General features: G+C 41.9%; 1 protein-coding gene across 1 annotated transcript in view; it reads right to left on the minus strand.

Moving 5' to 3' along the window:
* SLC16A7 (solute carrier family 16 member 7) overlaps positions 1-8,533 on the minus strand; it is a 169,958-nt gene extending 161,425 nt beyond the window's left edge. Inside the window, exon 1 of the mRNA XM_039221252.1 lies at positions 8,338-8,533. The gene's annotated coding sequence lies outside the window, so the exon portion shown is untranslated. The remainder of the gene's footprint in view (positions 1-8,337) is intronic.
* Between the last annotated feature and the right edge of the window lie 3,538 nt (positions 8,534-12,071).

Below are 12,071 nucleotides of genomic sequence, written 5' to 3' on the forward strand. Positions count from 1 at the left end.
TTCCAAAAGACCGAAATATGGCCGTACAATGGAAAGGTGCCAATTAGGAATGGACAACCCAGCACCTAGAGCTATCAAGCCAATAAGGGTAGACAAGGGGGAAAGTATAGGGGAGGGCTGACCAGAACCTTGTCTATAGTCCTTGGGCATTCACTATCAAACGTCCCCTCTCTGTAGAGAGCTTTCCTACTATTCTTCCTTTCTAATCTTATATTCCAACAAACTTTTGCCTGCTGCTCATTTTGTGTCCACCTCTGCATTCTTCAAAGTGGCGAGACGACAAATCTTGGGCATTATGGTAAAAAATCCTGCAACACCTTCAAGTGTAAGAATCACTGTTCTACTTACAAAAGGTACACTAACAGACCTTATAAGGTACACAACAGACCTTGGTTATAATATTACATGAATTATATACAGTATTATGTTCCTTATTCAGCAGATTTTTGTGTTTATCCATGTGTTTAGTTTTGCTTCTGAGGTCTGTGGCACTTACACTGACCAACTCCTCATTTCACTGAAAATCTATCCTCTCAGCTCCAAAACATTTCCACTTCTTTCATTTAAGCCTTTTTTGATTCCTGTATCACACAGTAAAGTCTCCCTCTTCAGAAATCCTAGAGCAGGGATCAATAAATATTTTTTCTCTGAAGTGCTTGATAGTAAATATTTTAGGTTTCACACTTAGTCATATCTACTCAACTCTATCCAGCGGAAGGAAATTAATTGGCCACTGAAAATGTAGAAACAAATGAGTGTAGCTGTATTCCAGGAAAACTTCATTTACAAAATGAGGCAGCAGTTAAGGTCCCAGGGTTATAGTTTGCCAACTTCTGTTGCAGACTATCACTGTTCTCTACTGTTTGACAATCCTACTCTGGATTATACCCATAACTAGTATACACATCAAGAATGTCTCTGAAATTATAGTCTCCTCAGGGTGTCAGGAACAATATCTTACACATATATTCAGCTCTCTGTGTAGAGTACTTCATATAGCATTGTTAATTATTTACTAATCTAAAATGATTTAAGATATGGGAGCAAGATTTAGTTGCCATTATCATCTCACCTGCATTGAAACATCTACTAAGGCATTGATTCTTGCGGTTCCCTAATGGGCAGCCTCACCTTGCTGAGTCTTTATTCTCTGTATCAGTAGATGAATATAATCTATCTTACATGGTAATAATGAGAATTATTAATACTATATATAAAGAATCAGACACATAGGAAGTACTTAAACAGTATTACTAAAATAAACAGAGGCCAGCCTTGAAAATTCCTGGGTGGACAAAACCGGTTCAGTCATACAAACAAAGCTTAATTTAGCTTATTTAGCAAGACTAACTTGACCTGGGTCACTGCTTGCTTAATGCCTCTGAAAAATCACAGGCACGACTTACACTGGTTCCCAAGATTGATTTGAGGCAACCGCTGAAACTATCTAGACTTTCTAAATCTGAATGCCTCTAAATACCAGGTTAATGCCTTAACCAGGTTACAAAAACACGTAGGAAGAGGGGTGCCTGAGTGGCTCAGTTGGTTGAGCATCTGACTTCAGCTCAGGTCATGATCTCAAAGTTTGTAAGTTCAAGCCCCACCATCGGACTCTCTGCTGCCTGCATGGAGCCTGCTTTGGATCCTCTGTCTCCCTCTCTCTCTGCTTCTCTCTCTCTCTCTCAAAAATAAATAAACATTTAAAAAAAGAAAGACTGAATATGTGAAATTGATAGAGAAAATATAAGACATATAAGTTGTCACCACATATGTACAGGCTGTCAATCAACCCAATGAAGGTTTTATTTTGTGTAGCCTCAGAAAGCTGAGTAAGGACTCTCGGTAGAAGCAAAAACAATTCTGTTATAATTGGAAATGCCTTAAAAAGAATAGACTCCCTCAGTATATATACTTCAAATAAACAATAGGCGGTGATTTATTAAAGATGCTGAAGAAACAGTGCATAAAAATGCAAACATATGTCCTCTAAATTTCTTGCACCAAAGTGCTAAAAGATATGTAAATGTGGATAATTATACCTGGCATCCAGAAATTTGCACTATCTAGAGAAACTAAAAACTTCTACAAATGCAACTATAATAAAATGTTTAAAACAATCAAGACAGATTACAAATGCTATGTTGCTAAAATTGTAAAAAAGTTTCTTCTACTTATCTACAGGCTTCAGAGGAAATTTGAACATGGTATTTAAACTTAGTCATGAAGGTGAGGTTAAAGCTAGAAATGGAAATAGCAGGAAGTTAGAGCATTTTCAAAAGAAAGGATAGCATGGCCAAAGGATGTGGCAGCAAATAAAATACAGATGAATGAGGCAGAGGGGACAGTTCAATTGGACTCAAGTATGACAGTGGTGGGAGATAAGCCTAGAACAATTTTTGGAATTACAGGGGCTGAATGCTAGTCCTTAGACCCAGGAAATGGTAGTCACCATAACTTAGAAATGTACAAGTAAGAGGGGTGTATTTCAGTAACACTATCTGGTGGCACCTACAGAATTAAGCGGTAGAGTGAGAAGCCAGAGGTGAGAAGAGCCACCAGGAGACTGACATGATTCTAGGTAGTATGTCAAAAGAGCCCAGAATCTGTGGCAACTTCAGAAAAGAGCAAAATGTGAAAGAAGTATTTTGGTTGTACACTTGTCACATCTTAGCAACTGACATGGAGATGCATTTCTAGAAGGAGAGAGGTCTCAAATCTTCTAGATTAGAATACTAACACCTACAAAAGCAATGGGAGCAAAGGAAAGAAGACAGACAGTTCAGAGGACAGTGTTGAAGAGGTTATTAGCAGCACCAGTGAAGGGGAGCTGTCCAGCAGGCACTTGGAAAGGTACGCGTGAAGCTTTTGTGAGGGTCAAAGCTGAATATATTGATGTGGGAGTTATTCATACTGAGAAGGCAGAGGCCAAGAGAGGATGAGCTTTGTCAAATGACAGAAGACACACAAAAGAAAAACTCGGGACAGAAACTGAGGAACACATAGTTTAATGAGTAGGAGGTGAAAGGAGAACCCAACAAGGAGCTGCAAACGAGCAGAGAAGAGAACAAGGCGTGCCTGGAAGCCAAAAAAAAGGAGGTTAAAAAGCAGCAGGTGCCAACACTGCCCAAGGCTGCTGCCAGGTTAAAGCAAATGAAGGTTTGGAGCCTAGGATAACATGATTATTAAATAATTATGCTTAATACAGCTTACAAGAAAGAACTTAGTCCTTCAAATCAAAGTATTTTCACGTGAGATATCCTCTGAAGAAAAAACAAAAGATGCTTTTGTAAATACTCTAATCTCAAGGACAATTTCTTCAAACGTTCTCAATTTGATCATATTGGCCAACAGTTTTCAACCACATCTAGAACCACTCTTCTAAGAGGTACATTTAAATGTCAGAATTCTTGGTGATTACCATGACTGTGGGGGAAGCTATCAGCATGTGGAGTATAGGGGCCATAAACACTAGATGCTAGATGCCCTGCAATGAAAGAGGCGTCCCCACACAAAGAAGAGGTGTCCTGCCAAAATGCCAACAGTATCACCTGTTGAGAAACACTATCACATGATGCTGTTTATCACTGAATACACCTTTTGCACAGTTGAAAAGAACTGACAGAATTTTGGATTATGAAATTTTGGAGACAGATTTAAAATAAGGGAAAATCATTAATATAGTTCCTTCCTTAGAAACTGCTCAAATAAATTCATGCCTTTTAGTTTTGCTGTTTATTCATATCTAATCTAGTTCCAAAAGAAGTGGTCTTCAAGGAAATTACTTAGCAGGGCAGTTTCTTCTTATAAATTATAATTCATCTACATATTAGCTCTAATCAGAGTCTGTTTAAGGCTGTAGATGATTACCAAGAATATATTTTATTGTATTATTAGGTGAGGAAACAGCTGATGTTTGACATAAAACACTTCCTAAAAATACTAACTTTTTATGAAGATCTTTGTTTTCTAAACAAATATTTCCTTGTATTCACCATTCATACTAAATATTTTTAACTGAAAAATTGCTCTTTTAATGCCAAACAATACCAAAAAATAATTACTTGTTTAGATCATTGAACAATTAAATATGTCTATTTTTGTAAGGCTATCCTAATCGCACAAAACTTTTAACAAAAGTATCTTTACACCAGCATCTCATAGCTGTCACTCAAATGCCCTATAAGATTTTCATGAACTCATTTGGGATTTCAATGAATATTAATAAGAACATCTGCAAGAGGTTTTGATATTAGGATGGAAAAATGTTTTCAAAAATATTGGCATCACTTGTTAACACTGATATGTATGAATATGTTGAACACGTCTCTGGTGCACCCAAGCACCAATTAGTCCAGTGCTAGCTGAACTAGTTTTATTATGGTCAAGTTCAGTTTGTTTAACTGGTTAATTTTTTCCCAAGATTCTTGATGATACCAATTTATACATAAATGCACATACCTCCATCCTGTTTACTAACCGCCATGTCTGTGGAGTAACTGTTATTTTTTTTTCTCTGGACACTCGTCCACCTTAGGCTATTCTCTCATATTATGATATAAACTCTTGAATCTCCCAAGCAGGCAGACTAGGCACCTGGCTTCACCATTTCAGGGACCAACTGAGAAAATGAAGCTGTCTCTTTAACTTTTTTTTTTTTAAGTTCTGTTTCTCACCAAGACTTGGTGTACAGTTGTTTCCCAACACATTTCCTAATCACTTTGATCCAGTTTTGAGAAAGCCTGTGACAAACAAGGATAACCTCTCAAGACAATGAGAGCCCATGTAACGGTTTATGAAGCAATCCAACACTGTTAGGCCATCTAATGGGAAACCAGGCATTTCCAAGCATTCCCAAATTAACTGTTAAGAAGAATGAGCCAGTGATCCTTCTAACAACATAACAGCCCTAATGCCACATATTTAAATCTTAACACTAGCTACGACTAGCATGTATTCAGCACAGTGCTAAGTATTTCACAGGTATTATCTCATCTAATTTTTACAACCAATGTATGAAATTGAATATTATCCTTTTTTATATATATGAAGAAACAGAGTTTGAGAAATTTTCACACATGAAGAAACAGAGATTTAGAGAAGTTTAGCAACTTGCCCTAGCTAATAAATGGCAGAGCCAAGATCAAAACCCAGACAGACCAGACTACAAAGGCCCCGCTCTTACCCTCATCTCTCTTTTGCCCCAGAGACCTGGGCTTCTGGTTGTGTAAATTAAGCAAGTTAACTCTTTGCACCTAAACTCCTCTTCTGCAAACATGGATATTGACAGACCTACAGAAAACAGTGTTCTGGCACAGTGGCTAGGACATCATAAGCCTACAGAGGTATTGTTAGTTACTATGCTCTCTGGTTCTTCAGAGCAGGTGGACTGTAGTCTATCCAAAGTGTGTAATAAACTGCAATTTAGTCTCTTGTTCCAAAAGATGGAAATCAATTCAGTGGCAAAGATAAATTCCAGGAAAAGAGTGTCTTCCCCTCATAACAAGAAGAAAATCCTCCATTTCCTGTTTATACAGGAGGTCACTCTCAACAGGCAAAAGAACGTAATACACCAGCTTCTGAGGCGAGGTGCCTTTCTCCAATTGCCTTTTAGCAGTTCTTATAAACATTTCTTACAACTGCTAAATCCCATTCAAGTTATTTAGGATATATGTCCCTTCCACTGATAAGGAAATTGAATGAAAGCTAAGAGGATGTTGTGATAAGCACCTGGTATTATGGAAATACTGAATCATATATTGTACACCTGAAACTAATATTATACTGTATGTTAACTAATTGGAATTTAAATAAAAACCTAAAAATTAAAACCACTTGGGGTGCCTGGGTGGCTCAGTCGGTTAAGCGTCAGACTTCAGCTCAGGTCATGATCTCACGGTTTGTGGGTTCAAGCCCTGCTTCAGGCTCTGTGCTGACAGCTAGCTCAGAGCCTGGAGCCTGTTTCAGATTCTGTGTCTCCCTCTCTCTCTGACCCTCCCCTGCTCATGCTGTCTCTCTCTCTCTCTCTCTCAGAAATAAATAAACCTTTAAATTTTATTAAAATTAAAAACACTTATATTAAAAAAAAATTAAAAAAGCTAAAAGTATAGGAGGAAGATTAACCTGGGTAACCAGACGTGAATTTTTTGAGAGGAGAATTTCGCCCTCATCCATCTTGGTAATCACAGCGCAGTGTCTATAATGATTTCAGGGGTTCAAAAATAGCTAGTCTATATTTTAGGTGTTTTCCACACACTTTATTTGTCACAACAGCATGTCAGGGTAGGCACCACCAACCACATTTGAAGAATAAGAAAAACTTGAGGGAGGTTGTTAAATAATTACTCAACCTTACGAAAGTGCAAAACTGACCTTGAAGTCTATGTCTAACTCTGAGTTAATTACCTTTTCCAATGTGAATGTCTTGAAAAAAAATGTTCAGTGAATGAATATAGGAAGTAAAATAAATTGCAGGGGATTTTCTTTTTTATCCCAGATTCATGACCAAGGAATATGACTCTGGATAAGGAAAATTTCCAGAGGTCACATTGCCCTAGGCAGGAGGGTTCTAGGCAAAAAATATAAGCCAGATATCTTAAAGAGTAAATGCATATCCAGAAATAAACTGAGCACTTATAGGAGGATTCAAGAACGCATACATTGGAAAACAGGTGTTAATATTTCAGGTCACTTACCATTATTAAAACACTCCGTGGGGGCGGGGAGGGGGGGGAAGCAGTATGTAATTGCAAACTGCTGATGTGAATTTTGAGGAGAAAAAAAAAAAAACCATTTTCTGACTTTATGAGTTGTTACACAACACCCCGAGTTGCTTAAGGTAATAATCATTCCCTCTCACTGAATCATTCAGTTGCCCACTTGCTTAGATTGCTTTAAATGCAATGTGGTCAGAAGTAGAAAGTGGAGCTATGATTGCTTCACCAGGGCTAAATAAGGGTCACCTTGTTCAACCCTCATGTACTCTCTCTGCAGCCACCACCCAGCTTTGATTTCTAGCCACGCTTCCCCAAAACGCACATTTAGTATTCGTGGTTCCAATGACAGCACTTTCAAGCTAATGTGTCTTTTGAAAGTCTGCAGCCCTCTTGAGCTCTCCATTTGGGTTTGTAATGCACGGGGTGCCAGGAAAGGGCATCTAGCGCCCACCTTTTACTCAGAGGGAGGAGGACATGAAATATTCGTTTCCTACTAACACTGGCCAACCCTCACTCAACCCATCCCACTGAATACTACTTCTCCAGGAAGGAATGGTAGAGTCACTTGTAGAAAAACCGTTCATTTCCTGTGTGTGTGCGCGCCTGTGCGTGTGTGCGCGCGCGAGCGCATAATTTTAATATCCCTGGATCAGACCACAAGCTCCCCTCCCAGCCCTACCGGGAAAGTAGCTCTGGTCACGACCGCCTCTGCCAAGGCAATCTGCAATCCCTCTCGCGGAAGTAAAGGAAAGATGGGGCCGCGGAGGGCAGCTGCCGAGCAACACCTGCTCAGAGACACTTCACACGTGAGCCGCGTCTCCGGCCTCCCGCACTACCTGCACAGACCTGGCGCCCCCAGAGCGGCGCGCGGCGCAGCCAGGGTGATACCCGGAGACGCAGGCCCTCCTCGGCCCCCGTCCAGTCATGCTCCCTTCTGCCCCAGCGCAGGCCTGCCCCCACTATGCAATCTGGGGACCAAAAGGGAAAACGACCCCTCCCTCCCTGGCATCTCGTCCCCTCCCAGCCTCTCAGATTCCCGATCATCTACAAGAAAAGACGCCCCCTACACACACTTTTCACCACCACTTCTCCCCAGGTGTTGCGGCAACGAGGCCACCCCAGCTTGCTCGCGGCCCTGGGGCGAGATGCTGGCGACTAGCACCCAAGGGACACGCCTGGTGGGAACCAGCCCTGGGAGACTCGTGGGCAGAGGAGTGGGGGAGAAGCCCCGCGTCCGCAGAATCTCGGCGCAACAGCCCCGGACGTAGGCGCCTCCGGGCCGAAAGCACTCGGGCGCGCGGGCGCTCCCCGCCTGGGACCCCCCGGGCCCACCTCTTCGCCGCGCGCGCGCGCCCGAGCCCGCGCCCGCTGCGCCCCCGCAGCTCCTGCGCAGCTGTGCCTGCGCGTCTCGCTGACGTGAGCTGTCCTCCCGCGGCCGCTTCGGGGGTTTTTGTCTATATAAGGGCTCGCCGGCCAGCTCTACGTCGGCGCGTTTGTCAGGGGCTGGCCATTATTTTTACACACGCGTGCGGCTCGGCTGGCAGCTGGGATGGCAGAGGCACGCTCGCCTTCCTCCGGGCCAGCGCCGCCGCCGCCTCCTCCCTTCCTCCCGGGGTGTACTTACTTTACCCGGTCTCGGGCGCGGGGTGGGCGCTGCAGCTCTTCGTTCCCCAGCCCGCCCCCACCCCCCCCGCCGCAGCCAGTTCGCCTCGCCGTCGCCGGGTGAATGGAATTATTTATTTATTTATGTCCCTAGACTTGTCCTCGCCCGCCGCAGCCGGGGGAGGAGAGGGGGCCGAGGGGAGGCGCGGCTGCCGGGCGCCCTCATGGGTGCCCTGGAGCGCGCGCCCGGCGTCGGGGGGAGAGAGGGAGGGGGAGCAGGGCGGGGGCGAGCGCTCCCGGCTTTTGGCGAGCGGGCCGCCAGCGGGTGGGGGCGAACCCCGCCCAGTGACTCAGGGCCGACTGAGCATGCTCCGAACGACCGCCGCGGCTGTGTAGACGCTTTCTCTGGGGCTCGGGGCACTCCACTTCAGATTTTAGTTTGGGCCCAGAGAGAAGAAAGACAAAAATCAAGTGGGGAGAACTGCTGTTCGGGATCGGTCGTGACACGCTTTACCCGAAGTAGTTTGGCGGCGAACCCAGGAGCCAGGTGTGCACGAGAGCTCCGTTTACATACCCCCCGGGGAGTTGTGAAATCTCTAGGCGACGAAAGCTTGCCCGGGAGAGGAGCCTGCACGGTGCAGGGGTGATGGAAGATTCTCACTGCGAGTGTGGCGCGAAAGTGTTGGGCCGTTTCTCCATCGAGGCCTTTTTTTTTTTTTTTTTTGCGGCGAAATGGCGGTGTTGGAGATCAGGCTCCCCAACCACAGCACTGTATGGGAAAAAATGAGATTTACACCTTGGGACCACGAGTGCAGAAAGTAGTACAAGAACTTGAAAGTAGGAAAGCAGTGAAGGAAAGTCACTTGTAAATAATCCCTTCCATTTTTTTCTCAAATGATCCAAGTCCTCAACGTAGGACTTCGTATTTGTCAGTGAATAGTGCTAGGGATAGTGGTAATTCCATAGCCATTGGTTTGGTTTCTCCTACTTTTATTTCTTTTTCCTCCACTGGCTAGAACATGTTTCTTGGGGAAGCTGAAAAGAGGAAGGACTGGAAAGGAACTTTTAAGTCACACCAAAGATTAGGTTCCTTAAACGCTTTTACAGTTCAAGTGCTACTTGGAAGAAAAGGAACAGAAGAATAAATATGGGCTTGAATTTGAGAATTCATATTGCAGTTTTTCTTGCCAGTTTGACAGCCCCCCCCATTTTTGCTCTTGAAAAGTGAAAGGTACAGTTATGTTAATCCTAAACATTAGTATAGAAGCTTCTGTTTATTCTAGAACTGAAATAATTTGTAAGAAGCCAAGATAACTTATTTGAAGTAACTGGAGCATTGACGCCCAAGGGACAAGGAATCAAAATGGTAATAAGAGTAACAGCAATAATAATAATATTTACTCAGTGCTTGTCATTGTCAGGTACTGTGCTAAGCACTTCTATGGGTTATCTCAGTAAATAAAGCTATTAGATGAATACTGTGATTTTTCACATTTTACAAATTTGGAAATAGACAAGTGTAGGGTAGGAAAACTCTTCCCTTCTTCCTATGTTCTTTGGCTGGCCTAATTAGTAAATTGACCAAGGACAAATTAACAGGAGAAAAACAAATTTAATTTTGTATGTCTAGGAGCTTGTAAAATATGAGACTCAAAAAACTGACCAAAGCAGACAAGGTTTATTTATACTTCCTTCCTGGCTCTGAATTCCCGGTCCCGTGATAAGGATGGCTCTCTGCCTCCTGGTACTGAAAGGGTGACTTCCCCTGAAAGATTTACTTCCTGTTTCAAGGGGGACAGAGCAGAGTCAGAGAATCCTTGAACTGCCTGTTTCTCACATAACTTTAATTCAACATAATCAATATGCCAATGTGGCATATTTGGGGGTGGCATATTCTGCTCCCCTTCAAAGTTAAGTCATGTAGCTAAATTCACATTGCCTTGTTTCTGACACAGCTAGTTTGTAGGCTTGTACAAAACTTGAATCTTAGTATCTGCAGCTACAAAATAGAAATAATATCAACTTTTTAGTGCTGTCATAAAGTATAGGTGAGATGATAATATAGGACGTAGGTGGTGGATAATATGAGATAAATTAATGGTGACTATTATTAGTAACTTTAAAAAGGTGGGATGGCAGTTTTACAGAGGAAAGGGTGTCAGAAACTGAAGGACAAAGGCAGAAACTTCTAGAAAGGACTTTAGTTTTTCTTTCAAAATGTAAAATGGGGCACCTGGGTGGCTCACTCAGTTGAACATTCAACTTCAGCTCAAGTCACGATCTCACTGTTCATGGGTTCAAGCCCCATATAGGGCTCTGCGCTGACAACTCAGCCTGGCGCCTTCTTTGGATTCTGTGTGTGTGTGTGTGTGTGTCTCTCAAAAATAAATAAAACTTTAAAAACTAAAACAAAAATAAAAATGTGTAAAATGACATTTATAATAAGATACATTTGATAGTGATGGGATGTTTAACAGTGACTATAAGCACATTTTCATTACAAAAAAAATGTTACATTTTGAAGCAACACTAAGACACATCATCATGTGAATGAGTGTTTGCTATTGACATTTTTCCTGTTCATTCACCACTCATTTCCTTTCAAAGAAGAGAAAGAAGAAAGGCCATATATTTCTTGAATTTTGACCCTATTCTCTATTTTCCTTATTTTTTATTTTTTGTCTTGTTTTGTTGTTTGTTTTTATAGCCCCAAGTTCTTGGCCCATTTAACTCATTGTCAAATTACTAAACATCACTACCCATAGCATTAATCATAACTGTAACAAGATTTCTTTTTTTAACCCTTATTTTTCCAACATTAAAAACTCGATCCAATTTACCTACTGAACTGGTGTTAGTATTTGGGGATTCATCTTTAAATTGCATTGTTGCTCTGGCCAGGCATGCTGTGTAAATATCCAGTTGGATTAGAAAGGACTCTGACAGGGCACCTGGGTGGCTCAGTCAGTTAAGTATCTGACTCGGATTTCAGCTCAGGTTATGATTTCTCAGTTTGTGGGATTGAGCCCCACATCGGGCTCTGCGCTGAGAGGGCAGAGCCTACTTGGGATTCTCTCTCTGTCCCTCCCTTGCTCTCTCTCTCTCTTTGTCTCTCAAAATAAAGTTAAAAAACTAAAAAGAATATGAAAGGAGAATTAGATAGGAATAAATCCAGTACTTATCCTATGACTTACAGTCTTAATATTATTCAGAAGTTGAGAAAAGAATATAAGGGAAAAAGCAAACCAGTTCCTGTCAGAACTGGAAATGCTTTTGGTAAAAATTTTTGCCTTGATTCTATTCATAAGGTGAAATAACAGTGGAAGAAACAAATAGTAATATACTCAACAAAATAGCAAATTGTCCACAAGTAAGTAAACTAACGAATACAGAAAATAAACTAATAAAGCTCGAACATATTGCACTGTCTACCCCCAGCTTCACATTCCAAGTTCTCTAGCAGCTTCAGCTGTAAACTCTCAAGTTCTTCATTCCTCAACCATGCTGTATCTTCTCACATTTTGCTGATTTGTTGCATTCCCCATTTTCTCTTTTCCATATCAAACTGGTCTGAGTCTTTTTTTTTCTTTAGGTCCAGCAACTGTGTCATCATCTCTCTAACATTTCAAGGATTCCTTCATAAGAATGAATTCCATCTCCTCTTTGTTTTTTTTCATAGAACATGGTATATGCCTCTATTTGGGGCATTTTCTTTCTACATCACAGCACAACTATATTATAATTTTTTTCTGTCTC

Source organism: Hyaena hyaena, unplaced genomic scaffold (genome assembly GCF_003009895.1).
Source record: "Hyaena hyaena isolate Hyena2069 unplaced genomic scaffold, ASM300989v1 scaffold_972, whole genome shotgun sequence".
Lineage (NCBI taxonomy): Eukaryota > Metazoa > Chordata > Mammalia > Carnivora > Hyaenidae > Hyaena > Hyaena hyaena.